This window comes from Macrobrachium rosenbergii, chromosome 41 (genome assembly GCF_040412425.1).
Source record: "Macrobrachium rosenbergii isolate ZJJX-2024 chromosome 41, ASM4041242v1, whole genome shotgun sequence".
Classification (NCBI taxonomy): Eukaryota; Metazoa; Arthropoda; class Malacostraca; order Decapoda; family Palaemonidae; genus Macrobrachium; species Macrobrachium rosenbergii.
The window spans coordinates 60,361,480-60,377,281 of record NC_089781.1 but is presented as its reverse complement, the minus strand read 5'-3'; positions in this window follow the sequence as shown (position 1 = coordinate 60,377,281).

Genomic DNA, 15,802 nt, shown 5'->3' with positions numbered 1-15,802 from the left:
CCCTGGGTGGGGGTGGGGTAGGTAGGGGATCGGAAAGGGTAGGGGAGACAGCAGCTCCTACGTGCGCCAACAAGCTTGTATGACAATATTAAACTTGTTTGATGAAGAGGTGTGAAAAAGTCATCATGTCTAGGCTTCAGGTATCACTTTTAAATAGCTATGTTTTTGTTCTTTGGCATATGAGAAAATATTTCAAGTATCAAATTCTTTTTGGTCAAAGTACAAGGCTGATATACTGGTTTCACTATTTTGCAGCAGATATAATGGCCCTCAACTACGAAAACAATTTTCCCTCACTTGAATCTTCTTTGCTAAAGCATGTAAAACACCTCACACCATTCACTCATGTTGACCAGCTGTGTTATTCTCTCTGCCGATGAAGTTTTTAAACTAATTAACATTTTGAGTTGGGCCCATAACGCGTAAGATTTTCTCTCGACTCTTGAATTTTTCTTTAATATGATTAACCTATCACGTTATACTGTCAGTGCTGAACGCAATATTACAACTCTGATGTGTAACATGTTGCATATATTTTTATGGTTCATGAAAAACCAAGATGATTTATATTAAAAGATTAATACAGGTGAAAAGTATCACCCATAGATATAGAAACCTAGATGCCTCTTTATACTAGTACTTCACCATAATTGTTCGATCTGTATTTACTCACTGGAGGGAAAGAAAGTGGTGGAGCCAAGGATTACAGGAACACTATCTCGTAGTTAAACTTGGTTTTCCTTGTGTCATTTCCACGCAAGAGAGATAGGTAATTAGTATGGTTACTGGTTTATTGGCGCAATTGCAACGAGGCGTTAAAGAAGGGCGGTTTAGGGCATCTTATCAAGTGGGAGAGCGGTCCGGATCGTTATAGGGAGGTATGGTTATTGGTGTTGGGAGTTCCAGGTACAAGTAGTCAAAAGGAACGACTCTTGCATGTTTTGGCCTTTGTTGGCCCCTGCGAACATCTTAATGGCAACACCAACGGAGTCTTTAACTGTGACATTTAGTCATTCTCTAGTTCCTGGGTTTAGTAAGGGTGTGGAAATCAATTTGGTACTTCTATTGTGTTCTGGCCAACGTTATTAGGCTTCTTACATAGCTGGATATAACAAAAACTCTTCGCTCTAGTAAAGAACGGTCATGGCAACCAAAACTATGATTACCAAAGTCAGGATACTGATTGAAAACAAGAGTTGTTGAGTATCCTGTCAGACGTCCATTGAAGTCGCCTTTCCTTACCTAAATGCCTACCAACTATTACTTGGTTAAAATTAGGATTACTCTGTAGATTTTATCGACAATTATATTCACAGAAATGTTACTGTAATATAATGGATTAAGAGGGATAAAATCTCAAAAGAGCCGTTGTAGCCATCTGGAAGCATATGAGGCAAACCATACATTGATTGATTGCAGAGCATAAAGATAGTGCACAGAATTACAAATACGATATATTCATTTTGAAGCACTTGTGCCCAAAGAGATCCATAAATAAAGACCTAATGAAATGTACGCTACTACTCACCTTCCAGGCAAATGCTTTATCAAGCATTCCACACACATACGACTATAAATGCCTAATAGTATACTGAATTTTTACAAAGACTGAACCATTCCTGTTAAACAATGAATTAATTTGTTGGTTTTCAAGCACAACTTATTAAGGCTTGGTACACGCAACATTAAAAAAAGAATTTGTGTGCATTCACAAATAGCAATAACAAATAGAATTATATTATACTGGTAACGTTTGTGAAAGATTAAACAACAAAGGAAGAAACTTGATAAGGTTTTTCTGTAGCGTCCCTCGAACCCTCTCCCTAAGTCTCATTTGAAGCCAGGCCAAACGATGTCTCACGGAATATAAAGAAGAAGCACCCGATGTGTTATCAAAGAACAACTTACATTCTCTCGGTTTTATGATGAACAAAACTGTGTCCCACCCAGTAACATAAATTGGGAAGTATTGTATTCGTTCATCCTGTTTCTTAATGGAAAAATGGTACGATATTTATGTTAATTTACAGGGATATCGATAGATGAAATGAATATTTGCTGTGCTTATGAGAAATAAAAATATTTTATTAAACATTTCACCATAAAAACAAAAGCCATATTTATAAAAGTAATAATCACTAATCGTGCCGCAAAACATTGGTTCATTTACTTGTACAATTGCACAAAAGCAAGTATGGATTCAGGAGAAGGAAGAATGGAGATATTGACAAATAATTGGATGATAACATAAAGGTTGTAAGAATAAGAAGTATGGACTTAGGAGAAGGAAAACTAGAGGTGTTGACAAATTGGATGATAAGATCAAATGTCGTACGAATAAGGAGTATGCATTCAGAAGAAGGAAGACTAGAGGTGTTGACAAACTGGATGATAAGATAGTGGTCGTACAAATAAGAAGTATGGATTCAGGAGAAGGAAGACTAGAAGTATTAACAAACTGGATGATAAGATTAAGGTCGTATGAATAAGAAGTATGGACTCAAAAGAAGAAAGACTAGAGGTGTTGACAAACTGAATGATAAGATAAAGGTCGTATGATTAAGAAGTATGTATTCAAGAGAAAGAAGACTAGAGGTGTTGACAAATTAGATGATAAGATAAATGTCGTACGAATAAGAAATATGGATTCAGAAGAAGGAAGACTAGAGGCGTTGACAAATTGGATGATAAGACAAAGGCCATACTAATAATAAGTATGGATTCAAGAGAAAGAAGACTAGAGGTGTTAACAGATTGGATGATAAGATAAAGCTCATATGAATAAGAAACATGGATTCAGGATAATGAAGAATAGAGGTGATGAAAAATTGGATGATAAGATAAAGGTCGTATGAATAAGAAGAATGGACTCAGAAGAAGGAAGACTAGAGGTGTTGACAAACTGAATGATAAGATAAAGGTCATATGAATAAGAGGCATGGATCAAGAGAAAGAAGACTAGAGGTGCTGACAAATTAGATGATACGATAAAAGTCATAGGAATAAGAAGTAGGGATTCAGAAGAAGGAAGACTAGTGGTGGTGAAAAATTGGATGAGGGTCATATGAATAAGAAGTATATATTCAGGAGAAGGAAGACTAGAGGTGTTGACAAACTGGATGATAAGATAAAGGTCGTACAAATAAGAAGTATAGATTCAGAAGAAGGAAGGCAACATATGTTAACATATTGGATGAAAAGATAAAGGTCGCACAAATAAGAAGTATGGATTCAGGAGAAAGAAGACTAGAGGTGTTGACAAATTGGATGATTACATAAATGTCGTACCAATAAGTAGTATGGATTCTGGAGAAGGAAGACTAGAGGTGTTGACAAATCAGATGATAAGATAAAGGTCATACGAATAGGAAGTATGGATTCAGAAGAAGGAAAACTAGAGGTGCTGACAAACAGGATGATAGGATAAAGGCCGTACAAATAACAAGCATGGATTCAGATGAAGGAAGAGTAGAGTTGTTGACAGATTTAATGATAATATAAAGGTCGTACGAATAAGAAGTACGGATTCATGAGAAGGACGACTAGAGGTGTTGACAAATTGGATGATAAGATTAAGGTCGTATGAATAAGAAGTATGGATTCAGGAGACGGAAGACTAGAGGTGTTGACAAACTGGATGATAAAATAAAGGTCGTACAAATAAGAAGTATGGATTCAGAAGAAGGAAGGCTAGAGGTGTTGGCAAATTGGATGATAAGATAAAGGTCATACAAATAAGAGAAGGAAGACTGGAGGTGTTGACAAATTGGATGATAAGATAAGGGTTTTATGAATAAGAAGCATGAATTCAGGAGAAGGAAGACTAAAAGTGTTGACAAATTGGATGATAAGATAAAGGTTGTATGAATAAGAAGCATGGATTCAGGAGAAAGAAGACAAGAGGTGTTGACAAACTGGATGCTAAGATAAAAGTTGTACGAATAAGTATGAATTCAGATAAAGGAATACTAGAAGTGTTGACAAATTTGGTGATAAGGTAAAGGTCGTGCAAATAAGAAGTATAGATTCAGGAGAAGGAAGACTAGAGATGTTGACAAATTGGATAATAAGATAAAAGTCGTACAAATAAGAAGAATGGATTCAGGAGAAGGAAGACTAGAGATGTTGACAAATTGGATGATAATATAAAGGTCATACAAATAAGGAGAATGGATTCAGGAGAAGGAAGACTAGAGATGTTGACAAATTGGATGAAAAGATTAAGGTCATTCAAATAAGAAGTATGGATTCAGAATAGCTAAAACAAGCGACAGCAAAATCCTAAAAATTGCTGTTTGAATAATGGAAGTCCTTCACGGAACAAACTTCACATGCTTTTAGAGGTTCTCTTTGGTAATGTAAAGCCACAAATTTCACTTAATTTAATACTTAATTCCCACTTATAAATGAAAAGGGCATCTGTCCTTCCTCAATAATATGTGCCTTTTGGCTGTTAAGCAAGTTGTAAGTTGGTATCCATGGGAATTATAAATGAAAAGGGCATCTGTCCTTCCTCAGATTCGAATATATATATAATAAATTTCTGACTCAGTGGGGATCGAACCCAGGTCTCTTGGCTATTATAAAAGAAGTTGGAAACCTGAGAGCAACTGCACTCAAGGAATTACCTGGGCAAGCTAACTGCTTGCATACCAGCGAGTTTTCCCAACTTCCGACTCAGTAATGACCAATAGACAACATTTCATTCAATTATCCCTTCTGAGTGAATAAGATAAATCATAACACACAATCACGTGTGGAACAGAAATAAATTTCTGACTCGCTTCATCGAACCCAGGTCTCTCAGGTGGAAAGCAAGGGCGTTATCACTCAACAAGTCTAAAGAAGTTGGAACCTACATTAAATGGGCAAGCTAACTGCTTGCATCCAGCGAAGTTTTCCCCAATTCACTCAGTTCAACATTTCATTCGAATTATCCTTCTGATGAATAAGATAGAAATCATCAACACACATAACAGAAATAAATTTCTGACTCGCGTCGGAGGATAGGTGGATATTATACTGGGCCACACAAGTCTAAAAGAAGTTGGAACCTGAGAGCAACTGCACCCAAGGAATTACCTGGGCATATATATGACCCATATTTCATATATAATAAGATATCATCAACACACAATAACGCCCTATAGAGACCTATATAGTCAGAAATTTATTTCTGTTCCACATGATTGTGTATTGATGATTTCTATATACTCATATATATATATTTTCATTGCTGATCGGATATATATATATATAGGTAATTCCCTTGATTGCTCAGGTTCCAACTTCTTTTAGACTTGTGTGGCCCAGTGGATAACGCCTTGGTGTTCAATAGAGACCTGGGTTCGATCCCCGACGCGAGTCAGAAATTTATTTCTGTTCCACACGTGATTGTGTATGATTTCTCTTATTCACTCAGAAGGGATAATTCAATGAAATGTTTGATGAGCAACTTGCTCTCAGGTTCAACTTCCTTAGATCACAAAATCTGGACTCTGAAATTTATTTCTACCACACTAAAATTACAAACAAATTGAAAATGCCTGAAGGTCATTCTACTTCAAGGAAAGTGCTTTGATAAAACTCTGCGGTTAACTTAATTCAGAGACTATGTTTACAAAAAAATATGCACATCATATATATATATATGGTATATATATATAATTCTGGAGAAATGAGGTACAAAAGATTGAAGCAAATGACTCTGGCCTTGGGTAAAACAACAAAATGCCTGAAGGGCTACTTAAAGGGGAAAACTCTATACTATATTTAAAAAAAATATGCACATCAGAAGCATGGTAGCATAATTCTGGAGAAATGAGGTGAAGCAAATGACGGTAAATTCCAGGGGGGAATATACAGTAAATGGGTTGCCTGCTTCAAAGTAGTTGAAAACGAAGTAAGGGGGGCTGCTATGCACACAGATGATATGCAAGTCCATAGTGGAACACTCCTAACCTGCAATCAAACATTTACAGTTAGTTCACCGACTTTAGCACTGTGATGAAGGAATCGAGGAATCGCATAGAAGATGCCTAAACTGAACTCGATTCCTGTGACTCGGACATCAAATGATTACGTTACTCTTCTCGTAAATGCTTTGCAAATTAAACAGCACAAAATATAAGCAATACAGGTCTCACTATGATTACATCGCACTGTGAAAATAAAGGAAACACAGTCGGAGAATAACAGGGAAATGTGGCTGACGAAAACCTTAAATCCCAGTACATTACCTTTCTTTATGAGCTGAAATTCTCTTCTTATGAGGGGGCCAGCGAAGGAGGGAATTAATTCACATCAAAAGTTACTGTGCTGCCAGCCACGTGTTTGGCAATGGCAGAATGGAGCAAGGGGCCATAGCTTTGGCGTCCGGGGTGTCGCCGACAAGTCTAGGGCCAGGTGTCATGTCCCGGGTTCTTTTATGGTGCTGGAAGTTACAGCTTTCCCTTCCAGATGGCATTGTGATCACTCTGCCCCACATGGGATTGGCAGGCCAAATGGGTTCAAATTCAAGATAGTGGAGTGCATGAGGTCCGGCCACCTTCTGACCAGCCTCGGTCGAGGATTAACTCTGGCAGGGATTTGCAACTGGAATTAAGGATATTTCGACAGCACATTTGGACAAGGAAAGGATTTAAAGGGGTTTTCCCCAAAAAAGGCAGTAGGGAGAGGTTGTAGGGGCGAATTCTCATAGTAAATCATGCTACATTTGCTCTATTTAATTACTTAGTCCTTTTACTTTAAATTCAGTGTAAAAAGGGGGCGTAGGAGGTAATATTCTTAATACCTCCCCTGCCTTGATGACATTTACACCCTTTGTCGGGTTGAAATGCCTAAAGTTACGCTACTGCAACAGGCAATAATTTCTTTCTTCACCACCTTTGAGATGCAATAATCTAAAATATAATATTCCTGCTAAATATCAGTAATCAGGGTCAATTATAACTAAAGAAATCACCTATGTTTTACCTTACATTACAGAATAAATTTACGCTGCTAGCAACAGTAATTATTTTACTTTCTAAGGAATGATAATAAGCAGCATTTAGTGAAATAGTAAACAGCTAGATTATTTCATAATTGGAAATAGAACTGAACCTACCATCGTGAGGTTGATATTGTTATACTCAGGAAACTTCATGCACTTATTAGTAAAACTTTTAGTCACAAGTTCATGCAGTTAATATACCTTGAGGAGGCAATGCAACGAAAGTATTCGTGGGGTTTGCTAGGTGTTGCCACGATTTTCAAGAGCGACGGCTCAGTGCCATTCGGGGCACTGATAACAGTTGTGCCAGGGGCATATATTACAAGTACATATGATGTATCAATACGTAGTTCTGGCTATGGGAGCCAGAGGTTATAAATTACTAGGAAAGAAAAATAATAAAAGAGATTATCTCACTTTGGGAGTCACTGATAAGGCATACCGGCAACGTGGCACTGACCTTATAGGTGCCTTGTGGCACTCATCTACGTACATGAGGTATACCATTGTGTGTAATTCACACAGTTGGAGAGTCTGGGACTCAAGATCCATCACAAAAGAATAACAAAAGCGTAAATGACAAACACAAAGTAATTATTAATTGTTGTAAACGGATGATGATTAAGCAGGCCAAAATTATATTCCTTAGCCTATGGAAATGGCTAGGTTCATTCTTTAGGGCAAGAGGCCTCAAAGGGAAGTCATAGGACTCACCAGATTGTCAATTGCACTCTGCATTAGTAGAGTGAAACAAAGTAAAATATAAGCCTTATGTGAGGCGTAAAATATGAGTAATGGAACAGAATAATGAAAGGAAAGAAAGTGTTTAAGGAAAAGAAGGAAGTACAGAATTATGAGAAAACTAAATAGGGGAGGAAACCTGACACCCTCTTCTGGATAGAGGTGCCAAGGTTCTCTTAAGATAGAGGGATGGCACTGTGCCAGGTTGGCGCTAGTGCCAAAGGACCTCAACAGCTCTCTTTAGGGTATCTGGAGATGCCTACGCCCATGATTTCCTTCTGTGGATCGAGTTGTAGGGAGATGGTTTTCCTTGGTATGGGAACCAGGCAAACCTAGTCTGAGGAGGACAACTTAGTGCCACCCGGGTCGGCTTCTTTGATGGCCGGAGCAGGGGCATTACAGGCTCTGCCCCAAGTCGTTGCAGATGCTTGAGTTCATTGGCCAGTGGAGGCGTGGCAGAATCCTTACTCACGCTCGTGCCTGCGGAGGACTGGGGAATGGAGGGAGATGTTCTGGAGGGTATGGGAGGCTCGCAGGTTGCAATGACCAACTCAGGCACGGGTTGCGAGGCCGCACCTTTGAGGGAGTTTCCGCTATTCTTCTGACCATAGCGGAATCTCCCCCACGGGTTGCGAGGCAGCACCTTTGATGGAGCTTCCGCTATGGTCAGAAGAATCCATCTCTCTTACCAGCACTGGTAGCGGAGCCAACCCGGGCGAAGAGAGGGGATCCAACGTGGGATCTCTTGAATGGAGACCTGGGGCGTGTGCTGGCACTGGCACTGGCACTGGTATAGGATTTGGAGTTTGCTCGCCCCTTCTGGATGGATGGAGCTTGGCACTGCTCAGTGCACTCAAGTGGCACTGGCAGAGATTGAGAATCACTTTGGGATCTCCAGGAGGGAAATTGTCTAAAAAGACTTACTTGCAAGAATCTGAAACTCTCAATTGTTCAGAATGAATGAGAATTGATATGTCTGAATAAGACAATTAATCAGTATGTCTGAAAAGACTTGTTAAAATTTAATATATCTGAGTATGACTTGGTTGTTTGTGGGCAAATGAATTTTAATATGCGGCTCGAAAGATGTAAATGGATTTTATGTCACGCATGGACTTGACCGGCTGTAGCGTGAAATTAAGACGTTCCTGAGAACTTAGGGTTTGTGCTAAATGAGCGATTTGGGGTCTCATAAGACTCAAAGTTGTTCTAATTAACTAATTCAGTATGTCTAAGAAGACTTAAGGTTGTTCAAATGAACTGGAATAATCAGTCCCGTAAGGACTTGGATGTGTGTGAAATGCACGAATATAAAGTCTCAAAAAGGACTTGGATTTTATTTATTGAATGCAAGCCTCAAATAATGATTTGCAGAGAATTGTCAGAGCTTGTGGAGTTAACTAACAGGCTTACGTATTGGGTACCACTTAATATGATTTGAATTTCCTGGCTCACATAAATAGTCATAGTGCCTGAAGGAACGATTTATGCCGGCGGTGGCAGCAAATATCATAAAATTGCTCTGGGCAAATGGGAGCGGTACTTCAAAAAATTCGCTATTAAGTGCGAGAATGAATGATAATATTGGCAGTTCACCAAATAATATAAAATTGTATTGCTCTATAGGCAAACAGGGAAGTTCCCTGTAAATATACGCACTTAAATGCTATAGACAATGTAGCTGGCTCCTCGCTAAGATAGAGAGACAGAAAAAAAGAAGATATGAATAAAATGCGACGTGAAAGAAATGTGCTTATTTTAAAATGTGAAATTAAAACTCGGAAGAGTATGATGAGTACTAAAAATCAAGACAAAAGATACTTAGGTTACCATGCACGAACAAATTTTCTTTCAATGATTTTTCACGTAAAAAACAAGAAAAGGAAATATTTACTTTATTCTAGAGACCTGATTATGGTTACTTTAGTAATCCCGTGGGACAGGGGGTTCAGCACGGGGTTGTGAAGAGAAACAACGAACAAATACAGGGAACAAATACAACGCAGTCTCGGCATCGCTACCTAGCCTACACTTTTGTAATGAATGAACGAGGGAAATTTCGCTAAAGTTTATTTCCTCCCAAAATGCGGCAGGGTGTACGGATGTATGGATAAATTAGTGAGCGAAAGAAACGGATTTATATATGCGCTTTTCTTTTATAGGCAATTTTAACAAATGCGGGTACTAACCACGATTTTCGGCTCGCATGGCCTGAACAGATTTTTACGGGTTTATAAGATTTATTCAATAAGGAAGAATAATGTCTTTGCCTAGCGAATTCCTAACCTCTAGAGAGAGAGAGAGAGAGAGAGAGAGAGAGAGAGAGAGAGAGGAAAGAGAGATTAAACTCTCTGAATACCAGCGATACGGAAATTGCTGATGGACCCAAGTGGGATCTAACACATGTTCCTAGCTACACAAGGAGGAAATACATGCACTATTTCCTTTTTTATTTTCAACTCTTCTTAATTCCTAGCTTGCCTATGTGAAAACATGCAAGCCCTCATGCAGGGGCCATTAAAACTTGTGTAATGGATGCTAACTCTCTCTTCTCGATTGCATGCACGTGTTCTGACAACTCCTACTCTATTTCAGCCATGGTTTTGTACATGCCTAACAAAGAATAAACACAATAACATGATACTTACTGTGGAAATGGATCACTCGTGTGCTTATAGGGGTTACGCTAATTAAGAAGGTTCGTTTCTAATTATGCAGACCAGCTTAGCAGTTGCTATTCCGCTGATAATAAAAGCATACTCGGCAACAGGTCGCCAGTGTTGTAATTTTAAAGCTGCGGTTTTTTTGCAGTTTTACTAAATCAATGGGGCATACTAAGATTGATGAGCAACTTACCTTAGATAACACAAAATCTGGACTCTGGCCTTGGGTACAGCTAAGATTACAAACAACAAAATGCCTGAAGGGCTACTTCAAGGGAAAAAGTGCTTAGATAAACTCTGCGGTTAACTTAATTCACTATATTTAGAAAAAAAATAAACTCATCAGAAGCATGGTAGTGTAATTCTGGAGAAATGAGGCAAAGCAAATGACGGTAAATTCCAGGGGGGGAATATCAATGGGTTGCCTGCTTCAAAGTTGTTGAAAACGAAGTAGAGGATGGGGCTGCTATGCACACAGATGATACGCAAGTCCACAGTGGAAAACTCCTAACCTGCAATCAACATTTACAGTTAGTTCACTGAATCTAGCACTGTGATGAGGAATCGGGGAATCGCATAGAAGATGCCTAAACTGAACTCGATTCCTGTGATTCGGACATCAAATGATTACGTTACTCTTCTCGTAAATACTTTGCAAATTAAACAGCCAAAATATAAGCAATACAGGTCTCACTGTGATTATATCACACAGTGAAAATAAAGGAATCACAATCGTTAAAGGAATTTTTTAAACAGCTTGCCTATGGGCTGACCTGTTCACTCTCGCCAGAAATCAACACTTCATAAATCTCCTCCTTCGTAGGAGGGTTTAATTCAAGTAATCCACCAAAAAAGGACATTGTTAGATAAGCCCCATCCAATTAGACTTCTACCAAGGGCTGGACAGAAGCTATTGCCCGCCTATTGTGGGATGGGCATTTCCTTTCAGAAAACCCTACAAAAGAGAAGGAAGAGAAGCAGAGAACAGAGAAGAAGAGAGAAAAGCAAAAAGAAGATTGAAGAGCCTTAGTGGATTGAGGTCGCAGCCTCACCAGTTGTGGGTTAAGAAGAAGCAAGGCTCACATGTCGATTTGTATTCATACTACTTAACTTGTATATGTACAGTGTTATTTTTAATTAGTGTGTTAATGAAGTAAGAAAGCTGCACTGTGTCTTCTTAAAGCCTCCTGGGACTCAAATGATACTATAACAACCAAGTCAGAAACGATAAAGCATCTATAAAAGAAAATAATAAACTTCTTTACATGGGCAACGAATAAAATAAATCATAACAAGTTGAAGGTGGTAAAGAAACATCACATAAAAAAGGTGACATAAGCATCACATGACAAGTACTCAGTGAATGTTTAGTGAGTGTTTAAGGTTTAGTGAATGATTTGTGAATGTTGATGTTTAGTGAATTTTTAGTGTGTAAGTATTCAGTGGATGTTTAGTGAGTGTTTAGGGTTCAGTGAATGTTTAGTGTGTAAGTGTGAGTGTTTAGGGTTTAGTGAATGTTTTGTGAATGTTAGTGTCTAGTGAATGTTTAGTGTGAAAGTGTTTAGGGTTAGTGAATGTTTAGTGAATGTTAGTGTTTAGTGAATGTTTATTGTGTAAGTATTCAGTGAATGTTTAGTAAGTGTTTAGGGTTTAGTGAACGTCAGTGTTTAGTGAATGTTTAGTGAGTGTTTAGGGTTTGGTGAATGTTTTGTGAATGTTAGTGTTTAGTGAATGTTTAGTGTGAATGTTTAATGAGTGTTCAATGAGTGATTAGTGAATGTTCAGTGACTGTTTAGTGTTTAATGAGTGTTTAGGGGTTTAATGAGCATTTATGGTTTAGTATTTAGTATTTAATGAGTGTTTGGGGTTTAGTAAGTGTTTAGTGTATAGTGAGTGCTTAGTGAATGTTTAGTGTTTAGAGTATAGTGAGTACTTAGTGAATGTTTAGTGTATAGTGAGTGCTTAGTACCATATATGTTTAGTGAGTGTTTAGTGTTTAATGAATGTTTAGGATTAAGTTAGTGTTTAGTGAATGTTTACTGAGTGTTTAGAGTACAGTGAGTATTTAGTGAGTGTTTTGTGATTTATGAGTGTTTAGTGAGCATTTAGTGTATAGTGAGTGCCTAGTGAGTGTAAAGGATTCAATTGAGTGTTGAGTATTCATTGAGTGTTTAGTGTTATGGAGTGTGAGTGTATAGTAAGTGTGCATGTTTAGTGAGTGTGAGTGCATAGTAAGTGTGTGTGTTTAGTGAGTGAGAGTGTACAGCATGTGTGAGTGTTTAGTGAATGTATAGTAAGTGTGAGTGTTAGTGTTTAGTGATTGTACATAACTGTTTAGGTGGTGTTTAGTGTTGTATGCAAAGAAAGTCCTGTAATTTACAGGATCTATTTATGCTAGACATTGCTTAGATCCAAGAGCAGATGCTTAGGCCTTGACAGCAATGGTTGGAGTGCTTAGGCCAACCTGTTTTTGTAAGGTATTTTTCTCTGAAATTGGGCTAAGTAATAATAATAATAATAATAATAATAATAATAATAATAATAATAATAATAATAATAATAATAATAATAAGATAACAGTTTGAAAAAAGATAAAAATAATCATAGTAATAAAGTATGGTACTATGAATTTGGCCGAGACCTTTCAATATGGCCGCCCAAGGTCACACGCTCAGCAGGGAGATTGCCACCCCATGTTATTGACACAATACGGTTATATTTTGATTTGAAAAACCTGTACATTACTTTTATTTAAAAAATTATGTCCTTTCAAATCTATAAGCATTTTGTTAATAGTACTCACTCTTGTCACATTTTATTTCATCATAAAACATGGAAATGGGAAGAGAAATAAAGGGAAGAGGGAAGGAAAAGGAGGAGGGGAGGGAAGGGGGAAGGGGAAGGGGAGGGAAGAAGGGGAGAGGAGGGGAGGAAGAAGGGAGAGGGGAATGGGGAAGGGGAGAAAGAGGGGAAGAGGAGAGGAGGGGGGAGGGAAGGGAAGGGGGAGAGGAGAGAGGGGCGAAGGGGGAGTGTAAGGGAAGGGAGGGACACACACACACAGAAAGGCAGCCAAGGAAATTGATATAATAAAGGGGAAGGGGGGAGGGACACATACACACACACAACACAAGGAGAAAGGCAGCCAAGGAAATTACTGTGCAGTTAATTCTTCCTTTTTAGATAGATCACAGAGGGGGTGTTGATATATCAGTGATTGGATATGCTTTTCTAAAGGGATATACAGATGCCTTTCCAAAACTCAGATTATCAAAAGTGCCTCTTGATCAAAAGTATTGTCATTTTCATCATCACCCTTTAGCCCACGAGATGCATTGCAAACAATTCTAACACAACCTTCATCGTCATTTTGTGATATAACACCCCCAGTTGCAATATTATTAGCATCCATAGTTACTGAAAGGGCCAGCCAACAGTGCATCAACAGTGCATCGATTATCACAGCCATTTTTAAATTTGTAAAAGCTAATTCTTCTACAGGCCACCATTTAATTGCCTTTTTTTCCTTTAACTTATCCAATGGCTGAGCAATTTGACCAAAATCCCTGTTAATTTTCTATAAAACCCAACAAGCCCCAGAACACTTGTTACTTCCTTCCCCATTGTAGGGTGTGGGAAAGCCCGAATGGCTTCTATTTTATCTGGACAAAGCCTAATTCTCACAGGGGTTACCATATGACTGAGGAACTTTACTTCCCTTTGAAACAATAGACGCTTTTTAAATTGAGTTTCATCCCATTACATTTTAATGCTTCTAATACTTTAATAAAATTCATTTTGTGCTCTTTTGCCATCCTCTCTTTGACTATATCATCTAAATAGATGAACACCCAATTCCCAACGATTGATGACAAGACTGACATCATTACTCTTGAAAAAAATGACCGGGTTCATTTTTAACTCTGAAGGGGAGATACAGAAATTCATGTAACTGATCATTCATGATGAAAGCTGTCTGTCCTCTACTATCCTCCTGAACCAGGATTTGATAATATCTGGCCTTTAAAAGCTGAGAAAAACTTATCATCACAGACTCTGACAAGCAATTCCTCAGTCAAAAGTAATGGATAGGCATTGTCTTTTGGAATTTCATTAAGTTTCCTGTAATCTACACCCAACTGTAGTGAGCCATCTTTTTTTCTACCAAAATGATAGGGGCACCTGGGGGACTCACTATCCTGAATAATCCCCTGACTCTTTAATTTCTCTATTTCCCTCTCTGAATCCCTTGGTAACACAGACACACTACAAGGCCTCAGATGAATAGGGTAATGGCCTCCTGTGCAATTCACTATGGGAATTAATTACCCCTCCCTGGGGTCTCATCTCTGATAGCCATGACATTAGTGTAGCACTTGCAGGCCTGCCCTAGCAGCTCCCGTACACACCACTGCATGCAGTTTGGAAGGGTGACAGCTCCTTGGGTCTGACAGTGTGCTCTCCTCCAAATCACACACTGGATTCCCTTCAAGTTGTATTACGCTGTCTGTTACATTAACAACTAGTAAATTAATCCTTCCCTTTGTTATGCTTAAAATCACTTCTGAGATGAAACCCTACTACATAGTATGGTGCTTGACAAACAATAGCATTTCTTCGGGTAGGGGTTTAGGGAACATAACAAGCAAACTTACCATCTTTCCTGCAGGGACTACATACATCTCAAGCACGTCCAGACTTAAAGCGATGCTCACAGGCACTCCATGAGTCACCTTACAGGGATCTCCCCATTGCCAGGGAATGCTTTATTCAGGTAATTTTGTCCGGGATATTGGCTGAAAAGTCTTGAATGACTATTCTCAGAACACACCAAATGCCCTCAGTTCCCAGACATGGGACAATAAAGAAATTTTGGACAATTCTTCTAGATCCAACCATATTTTACCGTAACTCCCTTTGCTTTGAGCACAGCATATATCCCCCAGGGGTGGTGAGCATCAGCATCCTCTTAATTCTCCTCACCCACAGAGGAGTAGTCCCACCTTTCAACAAGGAGATGTTTGCCCCTGCATCTCGGAGGTCTGGCACTTTTCTTGTTCTACCTGCATGGACTAAATACTGTATACACCCACCTGGCTGGGGCTGTAGGCAGGGGAGGCTGGTCCATACCTCCTATTTGCTTCACACCCTTCAACATGTCTACACTTCTGACAAGGCAGATGTCCTTAGGGGAATCCTTCCCTTTGCCTTATATATGAATGTCAGAGGGATACTTACTTGATTCTGGGAGGCAACGGATGAACGCAGGGAGTTCCTTATTTTTATTACACATCTGACTCAGTATTAGGGCAATTCGTAAACAAACAAGGGAAAATCGGTGGCTTAGGTCCTTCTTCATGTGAGGGAAAATTATGTAAACTCAAGGTTTCTCTTAACTGATTATATT